General features: G+C 39.8%; 1 protein-coding gene across 6 annotated transcripts in view; it reads left to right on the top strand.

Annotated features, from left to right (window-relative positions):
* LOC100578865 overlaps positions 1–14,453 on the top strand; it is a 192,385-nt gene that overhangs the window by 55,259 nt on the left and 122,673 nt on the right. For 2 of the 6 annotated variants that reach the window (XM_006567760.3, XM_016912306.2), the window contains exon 1: positions 13,121–13,796. The exons of 3 other annotated variants lie outside the window; for them this stretch is intronic. The gene's annotated coding sequence lies outside the window, so the exon portion shown is untranslated. Of the gene's footprint in view, positions 1–13,120; positions 13,797–13,819; positions 14,232–14,453 lie in introns of those variants that run through there. One more of the 6 variants, XM_026441050.1, reaches the window with a different exon arrangement.

The raw sequence follows: 14,453 nt of genomic DNA, 5'->3' as shown, positions 1-14,453 counted from the left end.
GGGGCGCAAAAGTCGCCGACTCCCCCACCAATTTCTTCTTTCTCTCTTTCTGTCTTCCTTTTCTCGTACGTCACGCGAGGCGGAAGAAAAACTCGCGTAAATTTCGTTTCACGCTCTTTATCCAACAACCCGTTCCATCAACGCACCGCCGCCTAAAATAATAGCGGACGAGTTTCGCTCCGTCTCTGGCGATTTCTTTCGAGGACGAGGAGAAATAACTCGTCGATTAATTAAAAGAATGATTGTAGAAGAATGATTGCAGAATTTGTTACAGAGTTGCTAATAGCAATTAGGTATTATTATTAGCAATATATTCAAATTTGTACGATTCGATTATTATTTTCATTGTTGCCCAGAAAGATAATAGAAGAGAAGAAGTTAAAATTGAAAATTAATTTCTTTCTGGAGGAACGTATGGGATAAGGAGGCACAGAAACTGTTTTGCGCGCAAAAGAAAGAGGAAGATAAATAAGTATTTCGATGGATGGTGAAATCGTTATTCAAAATCGTGTTCCATTTTAAAGAATTGCTCGTTTACCATCTTCCTTTAATATTGATTATCCGAATTTCGTTATTCTCCTTCGAGATCGATTTTTAGAAAGAATTTTAAGGAATAAGGAAAATAACGAAGATAAGAATCCAGCTGGATTATTATGAAATCGATCTTTCGATCTTATAAATTGTCTCGAGACAAAAAATCTTCGAGATCTTCTTCATCGATCTCGAATTTTAAAGAATAACGATTGAAGCTGGATTATTATTACGAATCGATCTTTCGATCTCATAAATTGTCTCGAGACAAAAAAATCTTCGAGATCTTCTTCATCGATCTCAAATTTTAGAGAATAACGATTGAAGCTGGATTATTATTACGAATCGATCTTTCGATCTCATAAATTGTCTCGAGACAAAAAATCTTCGAGATCTTCTTCATCGATCTCGAATTTTAAAGAATAACGATTGAAGCTGGATTATTATTACGAATCGATGTTTCGATCTTATAAATTATCTCGAGACAAAAATCGAAGAATTTTAAGAAATAACGAGAATAACGAAGATAAAAATCCAGTTGGATTATTATTATCGATCTTTCGATCTCATAAATTGTCTCGAAATTAAAAATCGAGATCGATTTTTAGGTAAAATTTTAAAGAATAAGATAAGAATCCAGCTGGATTATTATTACGAATCGATCTTTCGATCTCATAAATTGTCTCGAGACAAAAAATCGAGATCTTTTTCATCGATCTCGAATTTCAAGGAATAACAAGAATAAGATGATAAGAATCCAGCTGGATTATTATTACGAATCGATGTTTTGATCTTATAAATTGTCTCGAAATTAAAAATCGAGATCGATTTTTAGGAAGAATTTTAAGGAATAAGATAAGAATCCAGTTGAATTATTATTACGAATCGATCTTTCGATCTCATAAATTGTCTCGAGACAAAAAATCTTCGAGATCTTCTTCATCGATCTCGAATTTTAAAGAATAACGATTGAAGCTGGATTATTATTACGAATCGATGTTTCGATCTTATAAATTATCTCGAGACAAAAATCGAAGAATTTTAAGAAATAACGAGAATAACGAAGATAAAAATCCAGCTGGATTATTACGAATCGATCTTTCGATCTTATAAATTGTCTCGAGACAAAAAATCGAGATCAATTTTTAGGAAGAATTTTAAAGAATAAGATAAGAATCCAGCTGGATTATTATTACAAATCGATCTTTCGATCTTATAAATTGATCGAAAAAGGAGAATTTTTCCCAATTAGATGGAATGGAAAGAGAAGGAGGAGCGGAAAGAGAGCAGTTACTTTCGATCTCCTGGCGCTTTTTATCGGCCCGTTGATCGGATCGCGAACACGTGCAATTAGCTGAATTCGCGGCCGTGTATACATATATATAACCTCTTTCAGCCGTGATGCATGTTAGAAAGTGGATTTAGAGAAATTTCGCAACACTGACCGAGAAATGCACGCCTCGTTGGCCGAGCAAACGCGTGCATCTTCTTCGAATTCGTTATGCGTTTCGTTCGATTATTATTAATTTTCAACCAATTTATCGTTTCTCATAGTTCAAGTATAAATTTAACTCGAAAGGTTAAAGGTTAAAGGTTAGTTTTTCCCGATACGATAATCTAAAAAAAGGAAATTATAAAACACTCCCTGTCCTTTCAACAGAGAATGGAAAATAAATAAATTCATTGGAGACGCTCCTTTGCGATTATTTTATCATACACGCAGCCTCTCGTTCGTTCAGCTACCGAGACGTGGAATGCTTTTCCCTTCGAGCGATCGAAATTAAAATTCGCGGCTTTTAAAGGAGCGAACACAATGGGGAGAGTTGCAACAGAGCCTCCTTCGTCATCCCGGACGAGACAGCGTTTTCACCTTTGTTCCATCCGTCCTCCGCGATTTCCCAATTACGAGCCCAACCCTCTTCTCTCTCTCTCTCTTCTCTTCTTTCTTCTTTCATGATTCTTTCTTCATTCTTCATTCTTCTTTCTTCATTCACGCACCCTCGATGATCAGTGCACTCGGTTTAATTTCGAATCGTTTTAATTCAATTTTAATCGAGTGCCTCTCTTTTCAAGGAGAGAATAAGAGAATAATTGTTAGTCTCAGTTAGTTAGTCTGATCGAGAGGATGGATGAGATCGACGGCTAGGAGAGGAGGTATTATCCTTGAGCGCGGCGGTAACGGCTCGATCCTTGACCTAAATAGAAAGTGGCACTCTCGCGTTTTTCTTTCTCCATAAGAATTTTCCTCGAGGATTTCGACGATATTTTTTAACTCTTCCCTGTGCAAGAGGTTGACGATTTCGTGCCCGAGGATGCGAATATAAGGAGGGTGGAAGCAGGGGTGGGTTTGGCTTCCTTCGTTGAAGCTTCGAAGTTGAGCAACGTATGCATGCGGCATAGTTTTCGAAACAGTGTCACGGTTCACGATTGTAAAAGTCTCGTCGATCGAGCGTGGATCGAGAGGAGAGGAGAGGAGAGAAGGAAGAGGATGGAGTGAAAGCGTCGTTAACGCGTCTCCGCGTGACAGATAATTAATCTAACCTGATAAACGATCCTTAACGTCGATTCAGAGTACGGCAAAAGGGGGAGTAGTCGCAGTTGAATGGTCCTTTAGAAAGTCGAGAAAATGTAGCTCGATATCGCGAGCTCTTTGTGAAAAAGAAAGAAAGAAAGAAAGGAAGGAAGGATCGATCTTTTCTTTTTTTTAATTAAATTCTCGATTATTATTCCTTCGAGAAAGTTGAGATCGAAATAAGAAATTCTTTGAATCGAGATGGACGAAGCTTAGTTTTTTGGAAAAGTGAACGTCGTTTAAAAATTCATCATCTTTTTTCTCTCTCGATCTTTTCTACTCTTTCTTTTACTCTTTCGAATAAAGAAGTAATATCGAGAAGATAAAAATATATTCTTTTCTTTTAAATTGGGTAGGAAGAATAGAATCTTCACGCATCTCTTTCACGAGAAATAGTGATAAGGTACGTCATTGTAGCAAGCAGGAGGAGAAATTTTACGTGGAACCACGATCGAAGCGCGAGGAACGCAACGTGGATTCCATCGGCGCTCGCCCACTAAACGAAATTTCTCGAGGATCGTTAAAATGGAGGGTAAAAGGAGAAAGATATATAAAGTTTGAATGTGGATAAAAGAAATATTGTGTATCGATATTGGAATCCTTTTGGATCCATTATACTTGATGGAGTATCTGTTGTTTGTTCATTGGATGGAAGGTGAACGAAATTATAAATAAGCGAAATAACAAATTTTTTACATTTTGAAAAGTTTCATCGTGAAAGAAGAAGATTATCCAATTGAGCGACAGTTTCCAAGTTTATAGAATTTAATAATATTATATAATAATTTATACTACGAGTATAAATGTTACAATTTTGAAAATAAGTAATTATTTATTTTAAAAATTGTTAACTCTGTTCTCGAAGCATCTCGATATCTTCTCGAGGCACTTTGACTCGTTTTCGCGAAAGAAGAAGATTATCCAATTGAGCGAAAGTTCCCAAGTTTATAGAATTCAATAATAATTTATAGAAAATAACTACGAGTATAAATGTTACAATTTTAAAAATAAGTAATTACTTATTTTAAAAATTGTTAACTCTGTTCAACTTTCGTTCTCGAAACATCTCAATATCTTCTCGAAGCACTTTGACTCGTTTTCGAAGAAAAAGATTATCCAATTGAACAAGAGTTTCCAAGTTTATAGAATTTAATAATATTCCATTTGTAGATAACAATTACGAGTATAAATGTTACTCAAAATAAATAATTACTTATTTCAAAAATTGTTAATTCTGAGACTAACGTTCAACTTTCGTTTTTCTCGACTTCTCGAAACATCTTGAGCGAGAGTTCCCAAGTTTATAGAATTTAATAATATCCTATAATAATTTATAGATAACAACTACGAGTATAAATTTATTACAATTTTGAAAATAAGTAATTACTTATTAACATTAAATTTAATTCTCGATTATTATTCCTCGGAGAAAATTGAGATCGAAATAAGAAATTCTTTGAATTTGGACGAAGCTTATGAATTTTTTTGGAAAAGTGAACGGCTGTTATTTAAAAATTTACAATTTTGAAAATAAATAATTACTTATTTTAAAAATTGTTAACTCTAACGTTCAACTTTCGTTCTTCTCGATTTCTCGAAGCATCTCGATATCTTCGTACTCGAGGTATTTTGACTTGTCGAGGCTGAATCGTTTTCACGAAAGAAGATTATCCAAAGCGAGAGTTGCCAAGTTTATAGAATTTAATAATATTCCATTTGTAGAAAATAACTACGAATATAAATGTTACAATTACTTATTTACTTATTTATTTTAGTAATTACTTATTTCAAAAATTGTTAACTCTGGGACTAACGTTCAACTTTCGTTCTTCTCGATTTCTCGAAACATCTTGAGCGAGAGTTCCCAAGTTCATAGAATTTAATAATATTCTATAATAATTTATAGATAACACGAGTATAAATTTATTACAATTTTGAAAATAAATAATTACTTATTTTAAAAATTGTTAACTCTAACGTTCGTTCTTCTCGACTTCTCGAAACATCTCGATATCTTCATACTCGAGATACTTTGACTCATTTTCGCGAAAGAAGAAGATTCTCCAATTGAGCGAGAGTTTCCAAGTTTATAGAATTCAATAATAATTTATAGAAAATAACTACAAGTATAAATGTTAATTAATAATATAATTTTGAAAATAAGTAATTACTTATTTTAAAAATTGTTAACTCTTGGCTTAACGTTCAACTTTCGTTCTTCTCGACTTCTCGAAGCATCTCGATATCTTCGTACTCGAGGTATTTTGACTTGTCGAGGCTGAATCGTTTTCACGAAAGAAGATTATCCAAAGCGAGAGTTGCCAAGTTTATAGAATTTAATAATATTCCATTTATAGAAAATAACTACGAATATAAATGTTACAATTACTTATTTACTTATTTATTTTAGTAATTACTTATTTCAAAAATTGTTAACTCTGGGACTAACGTTCAACTTTCGTTCTTCTCGATTTCTCGAAACATTTTGAGCGAGAGTTCCCAAGTTTATAGAATTTAATAATATTCTATAATAATTTATAGATAACAACTACGAGTATAAATTTATTACAATTTTGAAAATAAATAATTACTTATTTTAAAAATTGTTAACTCTGGGACTAACGTTCAACTTTCGTTCTTCTCGACTTCTCGAAACATCTTGAGCGAGAGTTCCCAAGTTCATAGAATTTAATAATATTCTATAATAATTTATAGATAACAACTACGAGTATAAATTTATTACAATTTTGAAAATAAATAATTACTTATTTTAAAAATTGTTAACTCTGGGACTAACTGGGTTCAATTTTCGTTCTTCTCGACTTTTCGAAGCATCTCGATATCTTCGTACTCGAATACACTAGTAGTCGAGGCTGAATGGTTTTCGCGAAGACCAGATAGGAATGACGAATAGAGACGGCGCGGGCCAGCGGTGGCGAAAAGTGGCCGGTGAAAGGCGAGAGGGGAATCGCGAGAGAGGCGCGCTCGAGGTAAAAGTGGGTAACGAGTGTGCGCGTCCGCGAGGGGTCGCGTGGCGGGACAATTAAGCGGCCGAAGAGGCGGGGAGGATTGCGCAAAACGATGACGCACGACCCCCTCGAACCGCGATTTCAACCGGGTTTCCATTGAGCAATCCGGTTACAAGGATATCGGTTACAAGGATATCTCAATTTTTCCCTCTCCAACAGCCTCGAGGACGAATAATCCCCCGCGAGGGGAGTGATAAAAATATTTTACTTATACCTGCACCTGTTTTCATTCCGTCATCAATCGATTAAATTAGAATTAATTAGGTTCAAGAAACGGACGGAATGGAGAATTTGGTTCACGCGCGATTGGAAATGGCGAGAAAATCGTGAAAGCGCGGCGGAGATCGAGCAGGAATGCGGCTTGGTTGGCCAAGTTTATCCAGGTGAAGGAGACTCGTTTTATCAATCCTCTTTCGCGAGAAAGTGCGATAGCGTCGAGGTCGTTTCGACCTCCTTCGTTCGACAATTGAAAAAATATTGTCATGAAAGATCGAAGCCGTGTGAATTCCTATATAAGTTCGATTAAGAAAATTGAAAAGAAAATTTCGCGAAACGATCTCTCTGAACGAGGAAAAAGCCACGAATTTAACCAAAGGAAAAATTCTTAAAAGAAATCATCGAATTGAATAAAATTCCGATGAAAAGTGACTTAAAAAGGGAAAAACTCCAATTTCGAGATTGTGAAAAGAAATTGTGGGAGGAGAGATTTCCGATTTGGAAGCAGCGAGGAAGAGGAAGGAGAAGAAGGACAAGATAAGAGAATTTCCAGGCATTTCGTTCGAAAGGATTCGCAGACGATAAGAAGGGGTGACCGAATCGAGGCAAAGAGCGGGGTCCCATTGCGAGCGATCGCGGCGATAGCCGGCCGGAGGGGATGGAATATTGGCCAAGTATCGCAATTGCATTAGCATATCTCCGCCGCCGCGGAGTAAAGGCCTGGGCCGCGCGTAAACTGGCCGATAAATTAAACGCGGTAATCGTGCGGCGTACAGCGATAAACGGCGTGTAATCGGCCGTGCCGATTCCCCGTCCCCGATCGCGCCGATCGATAGTGCCGAAAGAGGATCCGTCGAAATTATATCCCAATCCGATCTAATTCCTTCCCCCCTTCCTCCTTTCGAGAAGAAAAATTTCAAGGAGAAAAATGTGTAAAAGAATCGGTAAAAATATTCGCGTGAAATGGAAGAGATTTCGATTTTATATGAAAATTTCGAGAAGAAAAATTTCAAGGAGAAAAATATGTGAAAAGATCGGTGAAATTCGATTTCGATTTTATATCAAAATTTCGAGAAGAAAAATTTCAAAGGAAAAAATATGTAAAAGGATTCGCGTGAAATGGAAGAGATTTCGATTTTATATCAAAATTTCAAGGAGAAAAATATGTGAAAAGATCGGTGAAATTCGATTTCGATTTTATATCAAAATTTCGAGAAGAAAAATTTCAAGGGAAAAAATATGTAAAAGGATTCGCGTGAAATGGAAGAGATTTCGATTTTATATCAAAATTTCAAGGAGAAAAATTTCAAGGAAAAAAATATGTGAAAAGATCGGTGAAATTCGATTTCGATTTTATATCAAAATTTCAAGAAGAAAAATTTCAAGGAGAAAAATATGTAAAAAGATCGGTGAAATTCGATTTCGATTTTATATCAAAATTTCGAGAAGAAAAATTTCAAGAAAAAAATATGTGAAAAGATCGGTGAAATTCGATTCCGATTTTATATCAAAATTTTGAGAAGAAAAAATTCAAGGAAAAAAATATGTAAAAAGATCGGTGAAATTCGATTTCGATTTTATATCAAAATTTCGAGAAGAAAAATTTCAAGGAAAAAAATATGTAAAAAGATCGGTGAAATTCGATTTCGATTTTATATCAAAATTTCGAGAAGAAAAATTTCAAGGAAAAAAATATGTGAAAAGATCGGTGAAATTCGATTTCGATTTTATATCAAAATTTCAAGAAGAAAAATTTCAAGGAGAAAAATATGTGAAAAGATCGGTGAAATTCGATTTCGATTTTATATCAAAATTTCGAGAAGAAAAATTTCAAGGAAAAAAATATGTAAAAGGATCGGTAAAAATATTCGCGTGAAATGGAATATTCTTCGATTTCGATTTTATATCAAAATTTCGAGAAGAAAAATTTCAAGGAGAAAAATATGTAAAAGGATCGGTGAAATTCGATTTCGATTTTATATCAAAATTTCGAGAAGAAAAATTTCAAGGAGAAAAATATGTAAAAAGATCGGTGAAATTCGATTTCGATTTTATATCAAAATTTCGAGAAGAAAAATTTCAAGGAGAAAAATATGTAAAAAGATCGGTGAAATTCGATTTCGATTTTATATATATCAAAATGATATATATAAATATATATCGTTGGCTGATTTAACTGGTGAGTGATTGGAGCGAGTCGAGTGTCGAGGCACGCACGTAAGCGTGCGATCCTTGTAAGGATTCCTTGGTTGAGGGGGAGGGAGGAGAGGAGGCATTCCGACGATCGCGACCGCTTTTTCGGTCGCTCGTCCGCGGAAAGTTAATTTCGTTTATTAGGGGAGGCGACGAGGGGGAAGGAAGAAGAGAGAGAGAGAGAAGGGGAGGGGAGGGGGAAACCAGTTTCTGCTCGCAAGCGCGTGGTTCGGCGAAATTTTATTTCGGGCGCGTTCCGCGGAAAGATTATCCTTACCGAGAAAATATGGAGGTAAAGGGAGCAAGCAGAAAAAGAGGTCTCTCGTCCTCTTTCGAGTCGATTTCAAACCACCCCCCCCCCCTCCATTCCTCGAGATCGCGATTAGCCCGCCCGGAATTCGTGCCTCCTACTCCTCCTACTCCTCCCCCCCTCCACCTTGCCCGCAACCGAAGGATCGACCTTTTCGATCTCTCGTTGCGAATATATCCGCCGAGATGGGGGACCCCTCTATCTGATCCTATGGTTGATAAATAGCAGGGTCGGTGGATGGAGAGGGTCGAGAGATATATATTTTGTAAGTGGAGAGAGAGAGAAGGCTTTCGAATGCTTTCCGCTAGACGTTTCGGGAGACTATATACTTTTTATATCCCTCTGTCCCTCGGGCTCCTCGCTCGTCCCGTATATAAATTATACGGGAAGAAACGCGGTGGATAACTATCTATGATGCTCCACCTCGAGTAGAGAGTAGGCAAGATCGCGTGATCGAAATCTGAATTCTTCGCGAAAAGGGAAGAGAAGTTGCTTTCTTTTCTTTTCTCTTTCTTCCAATCCAAAAATTCGGGAAACGAGACGCGTCTTAGAAATGATAGGATTCCAAGATACTTGTCTCGATTCATCCATGATAATCGATAACCGAACCACTGAGGCTAACGGAAAAAGAAAAAGAGACCGAGATCGAAATCTCCTTTGAGGAAGGAGGAAAAATTCCATTCGCGACTTTCTGGCGTAAATTTCTAAACTATATTATAGATTCTTCCTAGACCCTTCCCCTCTCCTCCTGCAGACCGATAAACACGGAATTTTACGAGTGGAAAAACCCTCGTTAACCGAGCTCCGCAAAAGCGTGGGCGCGCAGCGCTAAGAGCAGCCGCGGCGCACTTAAGATAGAGCGGGCAAATTCCAAACTCCTTCGTTCCTTCCCCCTTATATTTCTAGGGATGGTCGGGGCTATCAGCGTCCCCGTCGTCCGGCCGACTCGTAAACAGGGCGGAGAATAGGATACGGGATAACGGGGGCCGATTTCGTGGCCAGATACCGGCGGCCAAGAAAATGGAATCTTTACGGCCGGGCGGCGGAGACGTCATAATTCGCGATTGCGGCCACCGTTCGCCGGCCGAGTTACGAGCCAGAAGGGTGGGGTGGGGTGGGGGGGGGGGGGGCTTAGGAACGCGTTAATTGAATGACCATTCGTCCCAACGACCCGGCTTATCTTCCCCCTCCCCGAGTCGCTCGCGATCGATTCGCGGTAGCGTTCCCCCTCCCTTCTCACTTTGAAGAAGCTCGTCGTCGCGATAACAAGGGTTGGATGGACGGCATACGATGGGTTTCAAGTGACGAAAGGAGTGTCTTTTCGATCGTGTTCGAAATGATAATATTGGCTTGCTCTCTTCGATTAAAATTTAATCGAGTTACGTAGTTGGATCGAAAGTTGGTTCCATGATTTAACAATCGAATTGAAAACGGAATAATAGTCGGAACACGAGCGCAGATCAAACCGGGTCGAGATTATTATTACGAGAAGCCGAGTTTATCGGCTACTGTAACAACTCGTATACGAATACGAGTAATTGCTTTGCTCGAAATTTCTCGCTCTACATGGAATAATAATTTATCCCCGAGGAAATACATGGATTAAATTGAACCAAAGAATATTCTCGAAAGCCAATTCGACAATTTCCAGCTCCTTAGGGTTGAGAGTAATAGATAGATACATTCGTCGAAACGGAAGGAAACGGTTTTTTTTCGGAAGGCGCGATTAGTCGAAACGCGGTTGTGGCTCCGTGGTGCTTGGCGATCGGCCAAGAGGGGGCGGGCGGGGAAGGCAGCCGGCCGCAATAACGGCGGGGCCCGTATCCAGCGCGACGATAATTGCCGGTTCGTTGCCTGTGTACTTACGTGCTCTCCCCTCCGCTTTTCTCCTTCTAACCGTAGCGTCGCCGCTCCGTCTCTGCAAAGGTTATGCTCTTGCGAGACGGGTTGAGCAACGAGTTGGATCGCCGTTGTCTATCCGGTGTCTCGAAACGAGCGGAATGGAATCGCGCCACGATTCTATTCCTCGAGGATATTTTCGACGGTTGGAAAGATATTCGTTGAAAGTAATCGGGACGGGGAAATTACGGTGACACGGTTCAAGGATTCGACTCGAGTGCAGGAACGTATATATATATATATATATATAAATATTTACGGGACACCTCGTACGACGGACGATTCGTGGAAACTATGGCCGCGAGATGGGGAACAAAGGATCGGCTATATAGATGTGAGGTTTATTATCGCCGTGAAATTTCCCCGACGCGAGAGATTAATTTCGCTGTGTGAACGGTCATCGCCGATACACCGGGATGAAATGATTTCCCTAATAGCCTTTGGCTACGTACATATCTGTCTCTTCTGAGAAGATTAAATTCAAAGATCGCTCGTAAACCGCTCTTTCCATAACTTTATACCGATTTTTTTCCCCTTTTCCCCTTAAAAGTATCAAGTATCAAGATTAAATTTTAGAAAAAAAATTTTGTATTAAAGTACTTTTCAAACGTGGGGAAAAATTATTGAAAATTGATTTAGACTTGATTAGAAATGGAATCGAAGATAGGGAAATTTGGGGAACGAAAAGGAAGGATGGATCGATCGAATTGTGCAAACGATGAAAAGTATCGCCGATCTCGATCGAGTAAAGTGCAACGATGCAACTAAATAGGCCGTGGTCTCACGCTCGCCGCCGCGTCTAGGCTCGGACGGCGTCAAGGTTGGCAGGAGGATCGGTGTCGCGAGCAGACCTTTTCGCGATTTTGCAACGAAATCTGCAACGACACTTTCGCAACACGGAGCATTGTACATTGGGATTCTCGTGCTCGGCTCGGAACAATATCTCGCGCGGCTCGGCTAATGGACGAGAGCGCAATTATCGGCGTGAAATCAACGCTCGCGGGCCAACCAAACAGCTCTATTCTTCTTTCTGTTCCCCGTGATGGAAATAATGGGACGATCCGAGGGTGAAAGTCGCTTTTCGAAACGGAGAAATAATACGGGAATTGAAATTGAGCGAGAAGATTCCAAGGTTTTAGGAAATTTCGGATTCGAAACTTTGAAATTTATAGAAATGTTGTGGATCGTAATGTTTTTCATCCATCTTACAATTCTTGTAAAATATCCAAGACGAATTGGAAACTGGGATTTGGAACTTTCGGATAAATGTCCCTAGAAAAGTCTCTATAACCTCAATCTTTGAAAAAATTGCCACGCAGCGTTGCTTTGCTCGAAAGAAATCTCAGACGCCACACTCTATAATAGTAAAAGAATAATAATTTGAATATCGTATATCTAGATTATCTCTACATTTATAAATTAAACTATCGTTACGAATCGAATTAAAAAATTTTCATATTATATCGATACGAATGCTGTTATATAACCTAAAAAGCCAATGCGTCGAAGTTTAGATACGGATCGTCATTTTCGTAGACTTTCGTCCGTCTCTGTCGAATCGAATTCCTTCCGAATTAACCAATCAGATTCTTTCCGCGAGACTTCTCTTCGCCAATAAATATATACTCTCACCTTTTCGATCTCGAATCCGTTAAAGCGTTATTTAATCTTCGTCAAAGTTCATCGAATGACTGACCGAAGGGCAAGGCTATTCGAACGATTTTTTCCAGAATTCCAATGCGCCCAAAGCGGTTAACAACAGGGCCCGATCGTTGATGCGTGACTTCATTGATTATACGTTGCAATAATGCTTCACGACCAATTAAAATACACTGTTGGATACATTGATATACTGCAAATTAACCGGCGGTACGTTGCCGCTTAATCAGCATATTTATTGCTGCCAGCCAACCGGCACCCAGAGAGAAGAGAAAATGGGAAGGGAGGGGGAAAGGGAAAATGGAAGCGGGCAGGAGTGCGCGTACCCAATTTCGACGCGTTCGCGTTAATCCTTCCATTCGGATACGATGGGTCATATAACGAGAATCCTCGCGGCAACGTTGCCCTACTAGTTTTCGTACGAGGATATATCGCTCGCTTCGAGACATAACCTTTACTCCGCGCTATATCACGCTGCATGCACCTCTTCGTATCTCGTTTCGCTCCTCTTCCACGCTCTCTTTGCTTTCTCCAACTGGGAATGGAAACTCGAAGGATATCGAGTTGTTTCGAGAGAGAAAGAGAGGAAGAAAGAGAGAGAAGAAAAGTATGAGAGACGTGTGATTGGTGGATATATAATTCGAGCCAGGCGACGAGGATGACATCTGACGGATATTTATCCAGTTATTATCGATTTTTCTCGGCGGACGGTTAGTTTTATCTTCGTCCCTTTCATTACCGTTCGTTCCTCTCTCGACTTCTCTTCTTTTCATGCTCCACGGTCAATTAAACATGGCGAACTGTGTCTGCACCATCGTCGCACGTAGAGAAACGCGGGATACAATAATTCCAATGTTAAAAGTGGAGTGTTCGAAAAAAATTTGTATTCAAATCCTCTGAAATTTTCTCCGCAACGGATCCAATCCGCAAGGGTGAGAGTGGAAGAGAACCGGCGAAGAGAACCAGTTGGAAAAAAAATGGGTAGCCTCGCGTGCAGGAGCACGGCCCACGCGGTCGCATATTTACGCGTCGAAGCGTGGAGCGTGGCCGGCCAGCCTCAATTTGTCCAAGTGTTTAAGCGCGCGTTTCGCGCGTTTCCACCTCGAAGTGGCCGCCTCGCCCCCTGTCTATCGCCACCAAGCGATCTCGAGCCCCGCGAATCCGCGAAACACGAACGAGCAACGGGGGATCGAGATAAAACAGCGTGCCACAACGAGAACGCTCGCCCGATAATCGCGAGCGCAACAGCGAATTTAACGATCCGCCTATATCCGCCATTCCATCCAGGAATGTCTCTCGTTTCCCTTAGATCCCGAGCGCCCCTCCAAGTCCAAGTATTAAGAATGAATTCTTATAAGATGAGAATTTTTACGAGGATCTAATCAAGGTTAGTTATTTTTCTTTTTTCTTTTTACGAATTTTCGAGGAAGAATTGCCAAATTGGAAATTTTATATTCAAGTTCCTAGTTACTTTCTATCTTCGACGGAGAGAATCTTATTAAAATTTTCGTTTTTTTTTCTGGAAAGCATAACGAAATTCCAATCGTCCATCTGCCAATTGCTATAAACTCGCATTGTTCGAAATTCGTCCGCGCGAGCGGTCTGCCTGGAACGTGACACCGCGCGTCGGCGCGCAGGCTCTCCAACTGTACCGGATTATCCAAGTAGAAAATGTAATGGAACGAGTAAAGTTTGCGTTCACGCGTCGTTGAACTCGACCGTAGGACCGGGCTTCCACCGAGGAGAGAACGGTTCACAGGGTGAAGGGGACGGGAAAGGAAAAGAGACAATGCCGTGGACGATGGAACACCGGTGCGATTAGGTAACAGCCGTATCGACGCGTTCTCTCTCTCTCGGCAGAGACATGGCAGCGCGGTGTGTGGGTGTACGACAATACACGTGCAACAATCCCGGCCAGATAGGAACGAACCAGCGTTGGACAGATAACGCGTTGCATGGGCTCGTTCCAGATTCCAGGCTGAATCAGCCCAGTTTCCTCGAGGAGACGTCGTGAAATCGCCATCTAGGGGGATAAATCTGGGGA

This window comes from Apis mellifera, linkage group LG5 (assembly GCF_003254395.2).
Source record: "Apis mellifera strain DH4 linkage group LG5, Amel_HAv3.1, whole genome shotgun sequence".
Classification (NCBI taxonomy): domain Eukaryota; kingdom Metazoa; phylum Arthropoda; class Insecta; order Hymenoptera; family Apidae; genus Apis; species Apis mellifera.
Note: the sequence above shows the minus strand (reverse complement) of the source record. Positions and strands in the feature narration are given on the sequence as shown.